The 15,726-nt window shown below is 45.0% G+C and overlaps 1 long non-coding RNA gene across 2 annotated transcripts; it reads left to right on the top strand.

Annotated features, from left to right (window-relative positions):
• The first annotated feature begins 91 nt into the window (after positions 1 to 91).
• Positions 92 to 14,633, top strand: LOC134472955 (uncharacterized). Of its 2 annotated transcripts, none has more exons than XR_010043006.1 (2): positions 92 to 317; positions 11,668 to 14,633. It is a non-coding gene; the product is annotated as an uncharacterized LOC134472955 (long non-coding RNA). The 2 variants fall into 2 exon arrangements; XR_010043007.1 differs by having other exon boundaries at positions 92 to 514.
• The last annotated feature ends 1,093 nt before the right edge of the window (positions 14,634 to 15,726 follow it).

Raw genomic sequence — 15,726 nt, 5'->3', positions numbered from 1 at the left:
CAGCGGATGTTCAGAGCAGATGGTAGGGCCGGGGTTAGACTCCTTCTGTCCTAAGCTAAAGTCTGCGCTCCCTTCTTTAGCCACCACGGTTCTTTGAAGCTGCGGAGTGATAAGGCCCTGCAGACTAAAAAACATCGTGTTATCACAGCATGACTCACTTTGCTAGCAACTTTCTTGACCGGTCCGGTCCGATGAGCCGCTAGATCTGGAAACAGATGCAGGGTCAGCTGCTGACGGTTTGAGGCTGTGAATAAGTCATTTCCCTGGTTCTCCTCGCCTGTAACTGGGAAGAATATTTTCAGTTGCATAGGATCGCAGTGAGTACTGTGTTAAATGAATGTGATTCAGGAACCCAACGTGGTGGCGCATGCCTATAATCCCAGAACGGGGGAGGGGGGGGGGAGGCAGGAGTTCAAGGCTAGCCTGGGCTACAAAGTGAGTTTACACTAGTCAGAACTGCACAGCAAAAACCTGCTCCAGAAAGACAACAAACAAACACAAAGGTCGACAAGAGGTAGGCGTTCAATGGCTGTCGAATTATTATTGTCAAATCCAAGCAGTGTCAGCTCTACCGGTGTTGAGCAAGTGATTTAACCTCCTTGAAGTTTAATTTACCCCCTGTAAAGTGAAGGATTTGAACTAGGTGATCTTTAAACTGCTTCTCCTGTATGGATATTTTGGAACAGTTCTTTTAAATGGCTAGTTGTGACCCAGTAGAAGGTCTTAAAATCCATTTTAAAATCCATTTTAGTAGATTGTGGCCACATTTAAAAGAATAAAATAGAGTGCAATAAAAAATCAAAATGTATCACACATAAAGTTGCAAGGAAAGTAATTTTGTTTCCTTTTGGGGTTTGTGTACTCAGACTCAACAAAAAATGTTTCATTTTGTGGGTTAAGGTCAAAAGAATTGAAAGCCAGTCTTTAGAGCTGAAATAATTTTGTTTTCAGAGTGGGATATTTATTTACCCCTTTGATAGGGAGGAAAGGTCCCCAGGACTTCACAGAGGGCCCAGGCAAGACTGGTGAAATACAAATCAAACTATTATCTGTTCAAGTTCATTCATAAATATTTTGATGTCCTACTTCAATTATCTGTGAAATAAGCAAGTTTTAGTTCAAAACAGTTCAGTGTCATCAATTAGTCCTCCTTTCACATTGCAGACTCAGGCACAGGGCTTGGCATGGAATACACAGTAAATGTTTGTGTAACTGAATCTTACTCTCAGTAGCTTTCCTTGGAAATAGTAAGTCCTACTGAAGGGCCAATACAGGCCTTAGCCAGGACATCTACTCACTATGACATGTTTCCTGTTACCTCCCTCACTGTCATTGTTTTTCTTTCTTTCTTTCTTTCTTTCTTTCTTTCTTTCTTTTTTTTTTTTCTTGAGACAGGATCTCACTATAGTTCAGGCTGGCCTCTAATTTGCAGCAGTCCTCCTGCCTCTGCTTCCCAAGTGCTGGGATTATGTGAATGCAACACCACACCTTGCTCACTGTCATTTTTTTTTCTGTCTTTTTGAGACAGGGTCTCGCTATGCAGTTCAGGCTGGCATTGAGCTCACTTTGTAGCCCAAGCTGGTCTCGAACTCACAACAATCCTCCTGCCTCAGCCTCCCGAGTGCTGGGATTACAGGCGTGAGCCACCACGCCCAGCTGCTCACTGTCATCTTTAATGATGTGTGGAGCTCTGTGTGCCATACATAGCACCCAGCATTGTGCTAAGTAGGTTATGTAGTTCATCTAAGTTACTTGTCCCTTGACTTGAGATAGGTACTGTAACAGTGTTATCTCCAGTTAAAAGACGATGAAAAGTGAGGCTTAGAAAAGGTGAATTAACCTGCAAAGGCTAAAGCTAGAAATAACCTGGCTTTGAACTCAACTCGTAGTATTCCTGAAACATATCTTCTCAGTTTTCAGGAGAAAATGGGAACATTTCAAAGTAATTATATTGTAGCAATTAGCTAATGCCACATAATAACCATTGTAAAACAATTGATTTAAACAACAATATTTATTTACTTTTTTTTTTTTGATACTGGAGATTGAACTCACAACCCATGCTTGCCAGGCAGGTGCTTGTACCACTAAGCTAAACCTTCAGCCCTTATTTACTATTTTTCATGATTCTATAAATTAGCAGTTCTCTTGTGGACCAGTTTGGCATAAGTTGGAAGTTTGGAGTACCCTCGCATGTCTCTGTGATATTGGTCATCATGCAGGGTGTTGGGGCCACGCATCTCCAGCAGACTAGCAAAGCTTAATTCCAAGATGAAAGTCCCTGAGTTCCCAGGAGCAAGAGAGGACAAGACCCAATTGCATAAACACTTTCTCATCCTCTGATTCTATAATTTTTCTTTCTTTCTTTTTTATGTGAAGCAGAAGCTTTCTTAGTTATCTTTTTTGCAGTTCTGGGACTCAAATACAGAGCCTCGGACGTGGTGGGCAAAGACAAGTGCTATGTCAGAGCCGTGCACCATTCCTGAGGCTCTCGCTTTTAGACTGTGGAATCACTACCATCGTAAATAGGAATATGTTTCAAGTTGTCCTGGCCACTGTAATGAGGTTGGAAGAGGCACAGAAAGCTTAGACATTTCTCCTTTTCATAGGGCTTGTTTGCTTTAAAATCACTTCAATATTTTTGTTAAAGGTATCCCATGGATAATGTGTTCAGTGTTTGTTCTAATGTTTTCATCTGCTCATGGGAAAGGCAGAAGATGCCACCGTAGGTCTTGCCAGTCACTAACTTCCTTCTCAAGGACATGCTCCGTGATAATACATAGTCACTAGTCACAATAAGGACCATCTTCCAGAAAGGCTTTGCTAGTTTCTGTATTTATAGGATTGCAAAGGTAACATTTAAGCACATATTCAGGCCTTTCCACATTGAATAAAAAGCCCCCCCACACACACGTGTTTGTGACCTATGACGTAATTAATGACTGGAGGCATACCCACGTTCACTACATTCCTGAGGTTTCTATCTGCTCCTGAGGGTGGACATCTGGTCCCTGGCTGTCCCACAGGGACCACATTCCTATTTGCTAGCAGCCCACTGATACTTGACGTCTTCAGGATCACAGAAGGTATTTACACAGCTATATTGGCGGGTTTCTTCCTTGCAAGTTTATTACTGCCTAATAAAGTGTGACTGTAGAATTTTCTACCTTCGTGCATCTCTGCATGTCCCCCTACTGTGTTCTCTTACGTTTCACAAGGCAAAACACGGAGAAGGAGCTCTTCTGTATGAGTTCTATGGTGGGTAATGAGCTTTGGCTTTGTAATGAAGGCTTTCCTACAGTCACTGCATTTATAGGGTTTTCTTTTTTTTTTTTTTTTTTTTTTGTCTTTTTCATTTTTATCGGTACCGGGGATCAAACTCACGACTGCCTGCTTGCAAGGCAGGTGCTTATGCCACTGAGCTAAATCCCCAGCCCCATTTATAGGGTTTTCTTCAGAGTCATCTCTCTGACCTGTGAATAGGATTGTCCACACACAGTACATGGAAAAGGCATCTTTGCTGAGAGTATCTCTCATGAGCTCTGAGACAGACCTGGATGAAGGCTTTGGCATAGTCGGTACATTCATTGGGTTTCTCTCCTGTGTGAGTTCCTTGATGCATCACAAGACTATTCTGAATGAACCCTTTTCTGCTTCATTACATGTATGAATTCACATATGCACAGTGAGCAGTGATTTCCTGGCAAAATGTTTCCCACATTCAGGGCACACATGCGTCTTCCGGTGAATTGACAACTGTAACACCCAGATTAACTAAATCAGTGAGGTGCTGGCTGTGGAAGGCACCCCTGAGCACTATTGCTGACAACATAAAAGGGAAAACTGAAGAGGAAGAGGTGGCACAGTTGATTCTCCTGGAGGAACTGGTCATGCTGGCTTCCTGATATGAACACGGTTGTTCAGTCATCTGAAGAGCTTGGGACCTCATTGTCATTAGGATAGCCATGGTACTTTTGGGGGAGCTCTGGCCCTTCCTTTGAGCATCGCTTCATGGCTCCAGTGCCGATCCCTCAGATTGTTGGCACAGATCCTTCCTCCTGCTGGCGTAGACTTTTTAGCTTCTACTGCTAGCTTTTGGGTCTTCCCAGTGGAGATCATTGATATGGACTTGTATGAGATATTGTCATGGACTCCTGGCCTCCAGCTGGACTTGTGAAGGACTTTCGCATGTGACCCAAGCCCTCAGCTAGGTTCTTTAGGTCTCTAGTATGTGGACAGACTTCCTGCACTCTTTTGTATGTGACTACTTTGAGTGACTATTATAGGATTATATTATAATAATCCTATAAGTTATGTGTCCTGTATTAAATTGTTTCTCTTACAAACCCTGACTATAACAAACCTGATACCAAAAATAAGTGGGGTCATTGCTGTGACTATACCTGTCTGTGCAGTTCAAGAACCTTTGGGAAAGAATGACTTATGGGAAGAGTTTGGAAAAATTCTGAGATGCTGCCTTAAAGAATAGAGCTGGAATGTCTTGGGCTGTTCGGTATGGGAGATTCTGGTTAGAACTCAGAAAGGTGATAGAAATCCTGCCAGTAAAGATCAGGCTCAGGAGATTTCTGCTGGGAAGAAGGACTGCATTGGGTGTTGGGCTCTAGATGACATATGTTATGGATTGGTAGAAAGTTCATCTGCATTTTGCTCTTGTCCAGAGATTTTGCCTGAGACTGAATTTAAGGGCAGCAAACTAATTAATCTGGCAGGAGAAATTTTAAGGCAATTGAATGTTGAGGCTGTGACATGGCTATTATTGGGGACTTTTAGCCAGATGTATGTGGAGAATCAAGAGCAAAGAGCCCAGCAGGATGATTTAAAATGTTGTGAGTTTGGGGAGAAAGGAAGCTCCAGTAGAGCTGTGCACTACAAAGATAAAGCTCAGGAGATCTCAACTGCTGAGGAGAAATGGGAGAATAGAAAGATGGCTGGAGAGCACCACAAGATGCTGCGTGTCTCCACCCTTTGCAGCCTCAAAACTGCAAAAACAAAAGACTTTGATATGAAGAAAAAACTGCAGAGCACCATGTTCCCAAATGGCAGTAGCATAGAGAATTTGTTCCTCAGAATCAGGTTCAGAGTGCCTAGTGATTCAGGCACTGGACTCTTACAGCCAAGAGAGAGGAAAGCCTGGCTACTGCTCCAGTTGGCAGCAGACCTTGGCATCATTCATGTGGCGCTGGTTTTAGGTACATGCAGTGTGTGAGAGTTCTAAGGTTAAGAAGGCTTCCATCCAGATTTCAGAAGAAGGCCTAGCAGCCCAAGTAGTAAGCTGCTGAGAGGGTGTGAGTGTGAAACCAACGGTGCAGTGGAGATCCCAGAAGTTTGGAGAAGCCAGGAATACGGATGATCTGAGGGAATCTGCAGGGAGGGAACAAAGCAGGCGCAAGAGAGAAGCTGTGGGAGCTACAGCTACCAGCACTGCCTTAGTGGCAGAGCAGTGTGAACTCTTTGGAGCTCACAACTTGCCACAGATTGCTTTGGATATTCCACATGGAACTACAGGATTTAATGGTGGATTTTGGACTTACTTTGGTCCATTCCTTTGTATTCCCCTGTTTGTTCCTTTTGTAATGGTAATGTTTATCTTGTGCCATTGAATTTTGGAAGTGTTTAACTTTTCTTTCACTTCTACAGGGGCTTGCAGCTAAGAGTTTGCCTTATATCTCGGAGGAGACTTGGGACTTGGACTTTTTTAGCAGTCCTGACACTGTTAGGATTTTGGCAACTCTTGTTGATGGACTAAATTCCTTTTGCATAACAGAAGTGCGTGTCTTTGTGGGGCCAGGGACAGAATGTTATGGTGTGTGTCTAGATGTCCCCCCAAAGCCTCATGCAGTTATGGGGGCAGGCTTCTAGAGTTTGTGATTGACTCATGATCAAATGCTGGGATCTGAGCTCAATCCCCAGTACCCCCCCCCAATGGTGGGATTATGGATGTGAGTGCTACACCTGCCTTAGGGTGGGTAACATGCTTATAATACAAGGGACAGAAAGAGTTTTCTCTCTCACTCCTCCCCCTCCTTTTTTTTTTTCTTTTGCTATTTCCCCCCACCATGGACTATTGCTCCTGTGCCGTGCCACTCTGACTTGGAACTGGCTGGTTACTGACTGAAACCTCCACAAACTGTGAACTAAATTAAACCTTCCCTTCCTTAACTTTGGGTGTCTGGTGTTTTGTCCCAGCAATGAGAGAAAAGTAGCCAAGACAGGGATTATTTCCTGTATGTGTTTTCTGAGTAAGCTGAGATTTCCTGAGGACGGTTTTTCCCACATTTACTATGTTTCCGAGGTTTCTCTCTCTTGTGAACACTCAGATGTTTAGTGAAGTTGAACTTCTTGTAGAAGTTTTTTCCACAGATACTACATTCATGAGGTTTCTTTCTTAACTGAATTTTCTTGTGTTTAGTAAGCTGAGACTTCTTGAGGAAAGCTTTCCCACACTTAGCACATTTATGGGCTTTCTCTGTTTTGTATATTTGCTGGTCTTTAAGGAATTGTGACTCAGTGCTGGTAGGTTTTCTACTTTTATGGGGTTTAATTTTAGTATGAGCTTGCTCATGAGTATCTTAGAGAAAGGATCTCCTATCTACATTTAACTCAGTAAGCTCTTTTATGGTATGTTTTCTGCTCTGGTTGGACAAATCTAAATATGGTTTCAAAATCTTTCCTTATAGATCAAGCATATCATGATTTGGCCTTAAAGGAAAATGACATTTGCACCTCTGAAGTGCATTCTGTTTATAGCATTGTTCCATCCTCTTTGGCCTTTTTTGGTTTTGCAGTTGCTGCTGCAGACAGTTGTCAGCTTTCTCAATTTCCAGATGGATTTGACTGTGGATTTCATCTTTTAATGTCCACAGTGGCTTTCCTCATTCCAACGTGCAGAGGGCATCTGGCCTGCTGGTTTGGAACACCTCTGACGCCAGGCTGCTGTGGTTTCCCAGCATCACATCCTGGCACAGGCCCTTCTGAGAAGGATCAAGGAGCTGCCACTCCCCCCAGGTGGATCTCACAGCCACATTCTTCAGTGTCAGTGACTCCTGGACCTTTGTCATGTTCCTCTGCTTCAGGAACGTGCAATAACTGAGATGCTCTGTCTTTAGTGCCTTCTGATTCTGCCTTAGATTTTTATTTAGAAATCTGAGTCTTTAGTCAGAGCTGTCCCAAGAAAAGATGATATACATCCAGGAACCTCCCTGTCCTTTTTCACTCAAGTATTGTTGCTCCGGGAGCAGGACCACTTCAGACTGGGTTAATCCTGGCTCCCCCTAAACGTCCCATGTGGCAGCTTGAAGAACTGAGGGGGAACACATCATTCCTAAGGTTTATCTGTAGTGTGGGCTAATGATGGGGGGCACGACATTTTGTCAAGAAGAAAGGCACAATTGGTTTCAGTTCCAACCTGTAATGTGCCTTATGTCTCCGAGCACCTGCACCCCACTGCTGGGTGCATCCTAAATCTCTATTCTAGTAAACCCTTCTCTTGCCTCCAGTGAGGAAAATCCTGAAAATTCTTTTTCCACAATGGGGTCAGCAAGCCTGCAAACTTACTTTGCTTTCCCTTTGACTCCACTGAGATCTCCAGGGTGCTAAGGCAAATCTCATCTTATGATTGTTCTGTAATGTTGCATGAGCCAGAACAAATTTCATGGCTGAATCTAAATTGAAAGATGGAGAGACAGACTTCACTCATGATTAGAGAAATTACAAAATACCATGGCTTCTTCCCCCTTCCTGCTTACATACACCTATGTTAGTTTTCTTTTGTTGCATAACAAATTATTTCTCAATTTAATGGCATAAAACAACAATGAACGGTTATTATCTCAATTTCTGCAAGTCATTAATTTGGAAGTAGCTTAGCTGGGTGGTTCTAGCTAGGGGTCACTCAAGAGCCTGAAGTCATCTAAAGGCTTGAGTAGCCTCCAAAGAGCACACTCACAAGGGGATAAGTTTATGCAGGTTGTTGACAGGAGGCCTTGCTTCCTTGCCCTGTGATCTTTACTATAAAATTCTTTGAGAAACTGGGCATGGTGGCACACACCTGTAATCCCAGCACTCAGAAGGCTGAGGCAGGAGGATCACACCATGAGTTCAAGGCCAGCCTGGGCTACATAATGAGACCTTGTCTCAAAAAACCAACAACCGGGCTGGGGATTTAGCTCAACGGCATAAGCGCCTGCTTTACAAGCAGGCAGTCGTGAGTTCGATCCCTGGTATGGATAAAAAAAGAAAAAGACAAAAAAAAAAAAAACCCAACAACAACAAAAAAAGAGGGGCTGAAGATATAGGTCAGTTTGAAAGCCTTGGATTTAATCCCTAGTACCACAAAAAAAGGGGGGAGGGGAGAAATATAAGTCCATAAGTATAGGGCTTAGTGGTAGAGTACTTGCCTAGCATGCATGAGGCCCTGGGTTCCATCTCTACCACTGAAAAAAAGTTCTTTTTGCTTCAATTTTGGTTTTTTGAGACAGGGTCTCACACTGTAGTCCAGGCTGATCTTAAACTCACTAGGTTTCCCAGGCTGGCCTAAAACTCCCAGTGATCCTCCTGCGTCAGCCTCCAAAGTGCTGGGATTATAGGTGTATGCCACCACAACTGGCCTGTTGTCTTTTGAGACAGAGTGTCACTGTGTAGTTTAGGCTGGCCTGGAGCTCATTATGTAGCCCAGGCTGGCCTCAAACTCAGCAATCCTTCTGCCTCAGCCTGCCCAGTGCTGGAGTTTCAGGTGTGCACCCCCATGCCCAGATGATTCCCGATTATAGGAGTCCCAGCACCATACCAAGCTCTCTCGGTGCCTGGCATTCTGAAGCATGAGAATGTGAAATGTGGCTTCTTTGTCAATTATTGGGTGGGATGCCTGCTGGACCCTTTCAGTGTGGAGCCCCTAGCACAGAATGTGAGCGCACAGGGAGGGAACAAACATGTGTACGAGACCCCCAATGAGGCACCCAGATTTAGCGATCTGAAGAGAAAGGGACTGGGGGTCCTACCTGCCCTCTCTACCACCTCATGCAGAGCTCTGAGGCCCAGAAATGGAAATGCCCTCTTCCAGGTCCTTGTGAAGGGTTATTTATCACAGTCACAAAAAACAGACTGTATTTTTTAACCATTGATTCACTTTACTTTGTGAAGTCTGCTTCTACCTGAGCCCTAGCCTGCCCCGATAGTACCTGTGGCTACTAGGCCAGTTGCTTACCTCCTCTAGGCCTCAGATTCGTCATCTTTAAAATGGGAATAATAAAAGTGCTTAACTTACAGCTTTATTGTGATGGAAGAATGAGACAAGCCTTGAAATGTGTTTGCCACAACCTGGAGCTTAGGTAAAGGCTGCTACTTTCACTATTGCCCGGGCAGGACTGTCAGAGCAGCGCCCCTGTCTGGTTGAATAGGAAACTGCAGTTGCTAACGGGGCTCAGTTTGGGAAGAACTGGCAGGGGTGCGGGTGGCTCAGCTGTGTCCCGGAGCCACTCTACTGTTCTTGGTATTGGGCTCCTGTCTTGCAAGAGGACAGATGGGAATTCTCACCGAAATTAGCACTATACGATCTGGGGGCAGGTAGGGAAACTTTCTAAGTTGTTTTCTTTTGGCCATTCCTGCTTCCTTCTCTGAACAATGTCATGGCTCCCATACTGCTTAATTTGTCTTCTTCTTTCCCTCTCTTCTGTCTCAGCTTTCCTGGGAGAGAGGAACTGGAACCAGTTTTATGCTTCCTTGAATGCAAAATAAGGGTATAAGTAATAAAAACAGATAAACACAGAAGGCATTATCCCCATTTTATAGATCATAAAACTGGGGTGCAGAGAAGCCGAGGAACCTGCCCAGAAGCACACAAGCAGTTAGCAGGAAACCTGACTTAAATCCTGACCGTTCAGCTCCCCCAGGCCATGTTTTTAACCATCCTGAACCTCTTGCAAATATCAGTACCATTTTTTTTTCTTAATCGGTACCAGGGATCAAACTCACGACCGCCTGCTGGCAAGGCAGGTGCTTATACCGCTGAGCTAAATCCCCAGCTCCTTCAGTACCATTTATTACTTACTCTGTGCCAGGCTGATACCTGAACCGTCGTGGTGCACTTAACAGCTGTATTACCTTGGGCGTGCTGTTGTCCTCAGAGTCTCAGATTTGTTTGTTTGTTTGTTTGTTTGTTTTTTGAAACAGGGTCTCACTATTTAGTGCAGGCTGGCTTTGAACACACTATGTATCCCAAGCTGGCCTAAAACTCACAGTGATCTTCTTGCCTCAGCCTCCCGAGTGCTGAGATTACAGGTGTCCCTGAGAATGCCTGCAGCTCTTTTTACATGCTAGGTACTGCTGTAAGCACTCTGTGTATTTTAACACATCAAACTGCCATGGGGTCATGATGCAAGGTTGGAGATGTCTCACTTTTAGAGGAAGAAACAGAGTGAGGTTGGCTGGGCTGAGGCTGTAGCTCAGTGGTAGAGTACTTGCCTGGCATGTGCGAGGCCTTGGGTTTAATTTCCATCACTACAAAATTTAAAAATGAGAGAGAATCTGACTCTGTAGAGTCTGTGCCCTTTGCTGGCTTTGTGAGCTACCTAGACCCAGGTTGCGGTTTTGCCTTTGGAGTTTGGTGCCACGCGTGTATATTTCCAGTTTTCTGTGTCCAGGCACGTGGTTGGATCATCTTCCCTTGCCCCTTGAATTTAGGTGTGGCCTACAGTGGGCTAGGAGGCCCTTCTGGGCGGGGGCAGTCTTCTCAGCTTGCCTGGATTTTGTATTTTGAGGTGCTGGGGATGCAACCCAGGGCTTTGCACGTGCGAGGTGAGTGTTACACTACTGAGCTGCACCCTAACTCTGCCTGGAGAGCTACAGCATAGAGATGATGCTTCCTTTAGTCTGTACCTCTGCTGGAGGATGACACAGATGAGATGTATGTAGGCCAACAGTGCACAGGTAGGAAACCGTCGTTCCACGCCCCTCGGTTCTTGGGCCTTGGTACTATAGTGTGGCCAAGCCAGGGGTTCTCAACCCATGACTGTTCACACTCCAGGCCCAGTAATTCTGTTTGGTGGATTGTCTGTGAATGTTTGTGAACAGTCCTGGCCTCTGCCCACTAAATACTCCAGCACCCCATGCCAGTAACAATCAAAAATGCCTGCAGACCTTTCCCGGTGCCCAGTTGGGGACACAGTCATGTCTTATTGAGCACACCTGCTCTCACCTGTGCTAGCAGTCGGATTGTCCTCCTGCCAGTTCTAAATAAACCCCATTTGGTTAAGATCTATTTTTTCCCCTCAGTTCACGTCTGGTAGGGTAAATGTGCCATTATCTTAACAAGGTTAGTGGGAGGTATGTTTCACATAACAGCATCTCCACACTGTGGACACCAGAGGTGCTGGCCTGTTGTTGTCAGGGCTTACAAGGGGAACAATTTAATACAGGACACATAATTTATAATATTATTTTATGACAGTCACCCAAAGAGTCAAATACAAAAAAAGTGTAGGAAATCTGTCCACACACTAGAGACCCAAAGAATCTAACTGGGGACCTGGATCCCTTGGCAATGTCCTGCATGAGTCCAGTTAAAGACCTAGAGCCCATGACAATGCTCCCCACAAATCCAACTGGAGGCCTGGAGCCCACAGCAGTGACTCATGCAAGTCTGTTTCACAGATCTGTGCTGGGAAGGCCCGAAGGTCAGTGGTGGGAGCCAGAAACTCAGCGCCAGCAGGATGAAGGATCTGTGCCAGCAGGCTGAGGGATCTGCACTGGAGCCAAGAAGCAAACTCAAAACAAGGACCAGGGCTTCCCTGAAAAATACCACAGCCATTCTCAGCGACCATGAGGTCCTGAGCTCCTCTGACGATAACAGCCAAACTCAAATCAGGAAAGAAACTTGACAAGCTCCTCGAGGAGAACCAACAGCAATGGGAGACCCAACAATGCTACTTTTCCTCTCCAGTTTTCTTTTTCATGTTGCTGGCGACAATCCTCAGGTGGGCCTTCCATACCCAGCACCACGCTGATGCAGTTCAGCTGGGGGTTACAACCCACCACATGGCCATAATGTGTTTCTTGTTTGTTTGTTTGTTTAATGTTTTCTGTTTTTAAACTTTTTTTTTTTGTCTTTTTGAGACAGAGTCTTGCTATGAGGTTCAGGCTGGCCCTGGCCAACAATCCACCTGCCTCAGCCTCCCTGAGTGCTGGGATTACAGGAGTGTGACACCACACCCAGCTAAGACTTCTTTCCTTTTGGTTTTATTTTTGGTTTTGTTTTTGGTACCAGGGCTGCTGCTGAGCTAAATCCCTGCCCCTCTAAACTTTGAAACAAGGCTCTCACTAAATTTCCCAACCTGGACTCAAATTTATAATCCTCCTGCCTCAGTCTCCCAGAGGGCTGAGATTATAGATGTGTACCACCATCCACTCAAATTTTTTTTTTCCATTTTTATCAGTACCAGGAATCGAACTCACAACTGCCTACTTGCAAGGCAGACACTTATGCCGCTGAGCTAAATCCCCAACCCCACCCACTCAAATTTTTTGGTTTGTTTTAATATGCTGAGAGGTTCTAATATGGAAAATAATCACATCAATATTTCTAAGTCAGATTGGTCTATAGTTTATGCTGATTCAGTGTCACCATCACAGGGGCTTTCACAGTGTCTTCCTTTCTACGCTTTGGGATGGTAGGTGGCGTTGGGATTGCCTGATCTGTGAAAGTTGAAAGAAATCCCCCCCACCCCAAGCCCTCCTCGGACCCAGAGTTTTCTTAGTGTGAGACTCTACTTAGGCCCTTTACATTTGCCAGTCCTGCAGGGATCACTTCTGGGAGGTTGCATTTGCTAGACAATTGTCAGCTGCACATAGGTTTTCTGATATTTTTCATATAGTTGTGGCACAGGATTTTAAAAACTGGGAAAACTGGCAGAAGGCTAGACGCCTGCCTTTTCTGTAAAATATGGGAAAATGTGGCAGTACTGGGCCCTGCCCTGTACCCAGGGGCAATCAGGCTATGTCTGTCGTTTTCCTTCTGTTCCCAGCATTGACCCTGAGTCCTGCCAAAGCCCTGAGGTAAGAAGAAACTAGATAAAGTCTGCATTTTGGTGGTTGTTGGGGCCTACGGTGGAGGCCAAAAACAGTGAGATCTGCTCCAAAACCAGCAATGCTGCACTAACTGTTTGGGCTGAGGTCCCAGTTATTAGGAAGGACTCACTGACCTCAGAGCAGTTCTTAGCTTGTGAGCTTCCTTTGGGTTTTGTTGATTTAGCTTTTTTGTTTTTGTTTGTTGGATTTTTGAGACAGGAACTCACTATGCAGCCCAGGCTGGCCTCAACTCACAGTGATCTTCTGGCCTCGGTCTCCTGAGTGCTGGAATTACAGATGTGAGCCACCTTGCCCAATTTGAAAATTATTTTAAACAATTATTTATGCAGTTCTTTAGATGATAGCTGCATGAAGGTAGAGCTCATGTCTGTCGTAGCCAGTGACACAGAATGCGGAACACAGAAGCGTGCGAAAACACATGCAGGCTTCATAGCGCTGACCCATGGTCCAGCTGGCGAGAGCCAGTATTCATTTTTTTTTATGCCTTGGACTTCTAAGAACAATGTTTTGTTTTTGAGAGTTTTACCGTGTTGTCCAGGCTGCCCTTGAATGCTAGGGCTCCAGTGATCCTCCTGCCTCAGTTTCCCGAGTAGCCGGAAGTACAGGAGCATACTGTTGCCCCCAGCCATTGTCATGAGAATCACTTGGTGTCTTCATTCAGATGGCTACAACAGATTAGCACAGAGCAGTGACTCAAGCAACAAACACTTGTTTCCTAGGGTTCCAGAGCTGCAAGTCCAGGGCACTTCTGCCTCTGGGGGTGGCCGTCGGCTCATCACTCCCTTGCGCTGTGGGCAACCTGGAGCTTGCCTTCCTACCAGGACGGAATTCCCTCCTAAGACCCTCACACTGGCCCCCGAATTGCAGCATAAGCATTGAGGGAAAGAGAGCCAGGCATGGAAGATCACAAGTGTGAGCCCAGCCTGGGCAATTTAGCAAGACCTTGTCTCAAAATAAAATGAAAAGATTGGCTTAGTTGAAACACATGAGTTCAATCCCCAGTCCTGAAAAGAAATGTGGAATGGGTAAAACATTCAGTCCATAATCCTTCGGTTTTATTTAATGTATTTTCCGGCACCCCAGGCCCAAAAAGCATGCTTGAGAAATACAGATTAACTATTCAAATTTTTTTGGAAAGATGTGATATTTTAATACATGGGAGTACTACTCAGCCCTAAACTCTGGGGCTGGGGATTTAGCTCAGCAGCATAAGTACCTGCCTTGCAAGCACGGGGTCATGAGTTCAATCCCCGTACCCAAAAAAAAAAACCAAACAAACTTGAGGCTTCTGTAGGTAGATGGATGGAACTCGGTAAGTGAAATGAATCAGACTCACATGTGTAAACATTGTATTATCTCCCTAGGATGAGAAGTTGAAAGAAATTGTGTGTGTGTGTGTGTATTAAGAGTCACACTACTAATTTCTCTTGGTTTGTAAAAAAAGGTTTGTGTTAATATTTTCTGGACAATTAAATGCTGTTATCATGTTCTCTGAGTAACTAATTTAAATATAACAATATGCAATATATTAACCAGTTACCCTCTTTTTTGAAATTTTTCTCCTTTAAGATTTAAAAAAATTTTAGCAGTACCAGCCATTGAACCCAGAGTATTTGCAGTGAGCTACATCTGTAGCCCTTTTAAAAAAACTTTTGACATTTGGGAGGCTGAGGTAGGAGGATTGCCACCAGTTCCCTGCCACCCTGGCTATATAGATGAGTTCCAGGCCAGCCTGTACTACAAAAAGACCTGTGTCAAACAAAACAAACAAAAACAGTTTTTTGAAACAAGGTCTTACTAAAAGGGGGGAGTGGACAGGTGATATAGCCCAGGGTGAAGCCCTGGCTTGTCTCTAGTAGTGCACACAGATACACACATATGCGTGTGTGCACACACACAGATCCAGGGCCTCTGAAAACAGACTGTGACAGTGTGTTTGTCTCCATTCAGTCAAATAACCAGGGAGACTCCAGGTGATGAGGAACGCTGTGATGAGGGCACCTGTCAGTGACAAATCCCTCATCGGGGTCACGCTTCTGCCAAGCATCAGTTACACCTGGCGGACAGAGGAAACTGTTTTCATCGGTGAAGGTGGCCTTGGCCAAGGCACCTTTGCACTGGAGGTTGGCTCTGCTTCTGAAGCCTAACTGGTATAGTCGCCCCCTGGTACTAACTGCTTTGAAACTCATCAGACTTGGTACTCCCAGGACTCATCATCTGGTCCTCAGAGAGCAAGCCAGAGCTTGTTGACTGCCTTGGGAATCACTGTTTTGTTTTGTTTTTTTGAGACAGGGTCTCACTCCGTAGCTCAAGCTACCCTGAAGCCAGTGATTCCCCTGCCTCAGCCTCCTGAATGCTGGGATTACAGGCATGCACTGCCACACCTGGCTTTGCAGCCCTTTGCACCCTACAGATTTGTGTGGGGTTTGTCCTTTTTGGTACTGGTCACATCTCCTGGGACCAACTGCCAAGCGCTGCGGTACCACCTTCTGTGTGTTTAAGATGGTAAATGGCTGAGGGCATTGCTTTGGAGTCGGGCCAACACACAGCACTCCAGCTCGCTGAATCTCAATCCCCTCATCTCCTCTGCCTCAGTTTCCTCACGTTTTCAATGGGGCTCTCACC

Source organism: Cavia porcellus, unplaced genomic scaffold (assembly GCF_034190915.1).
Source record: "Cavia porcellus strain 051 isolate PalLab524CR breed Dunkin Hartley unplaced genomic scaffold, mCavPor4.1 scaffold_25, whole genome shotgun sequence".
In the NCBI taxonomy this organism is placed as follows: domain Eukaryota; kingdom Metazoa; phylum Chordata; class Mammalia; order Rodentia; family Caviidae; genus Cavia; species Cavia porcellus.
This window is presented reverse-complemented; position numbering and strand designations above follow the sequence as displayed.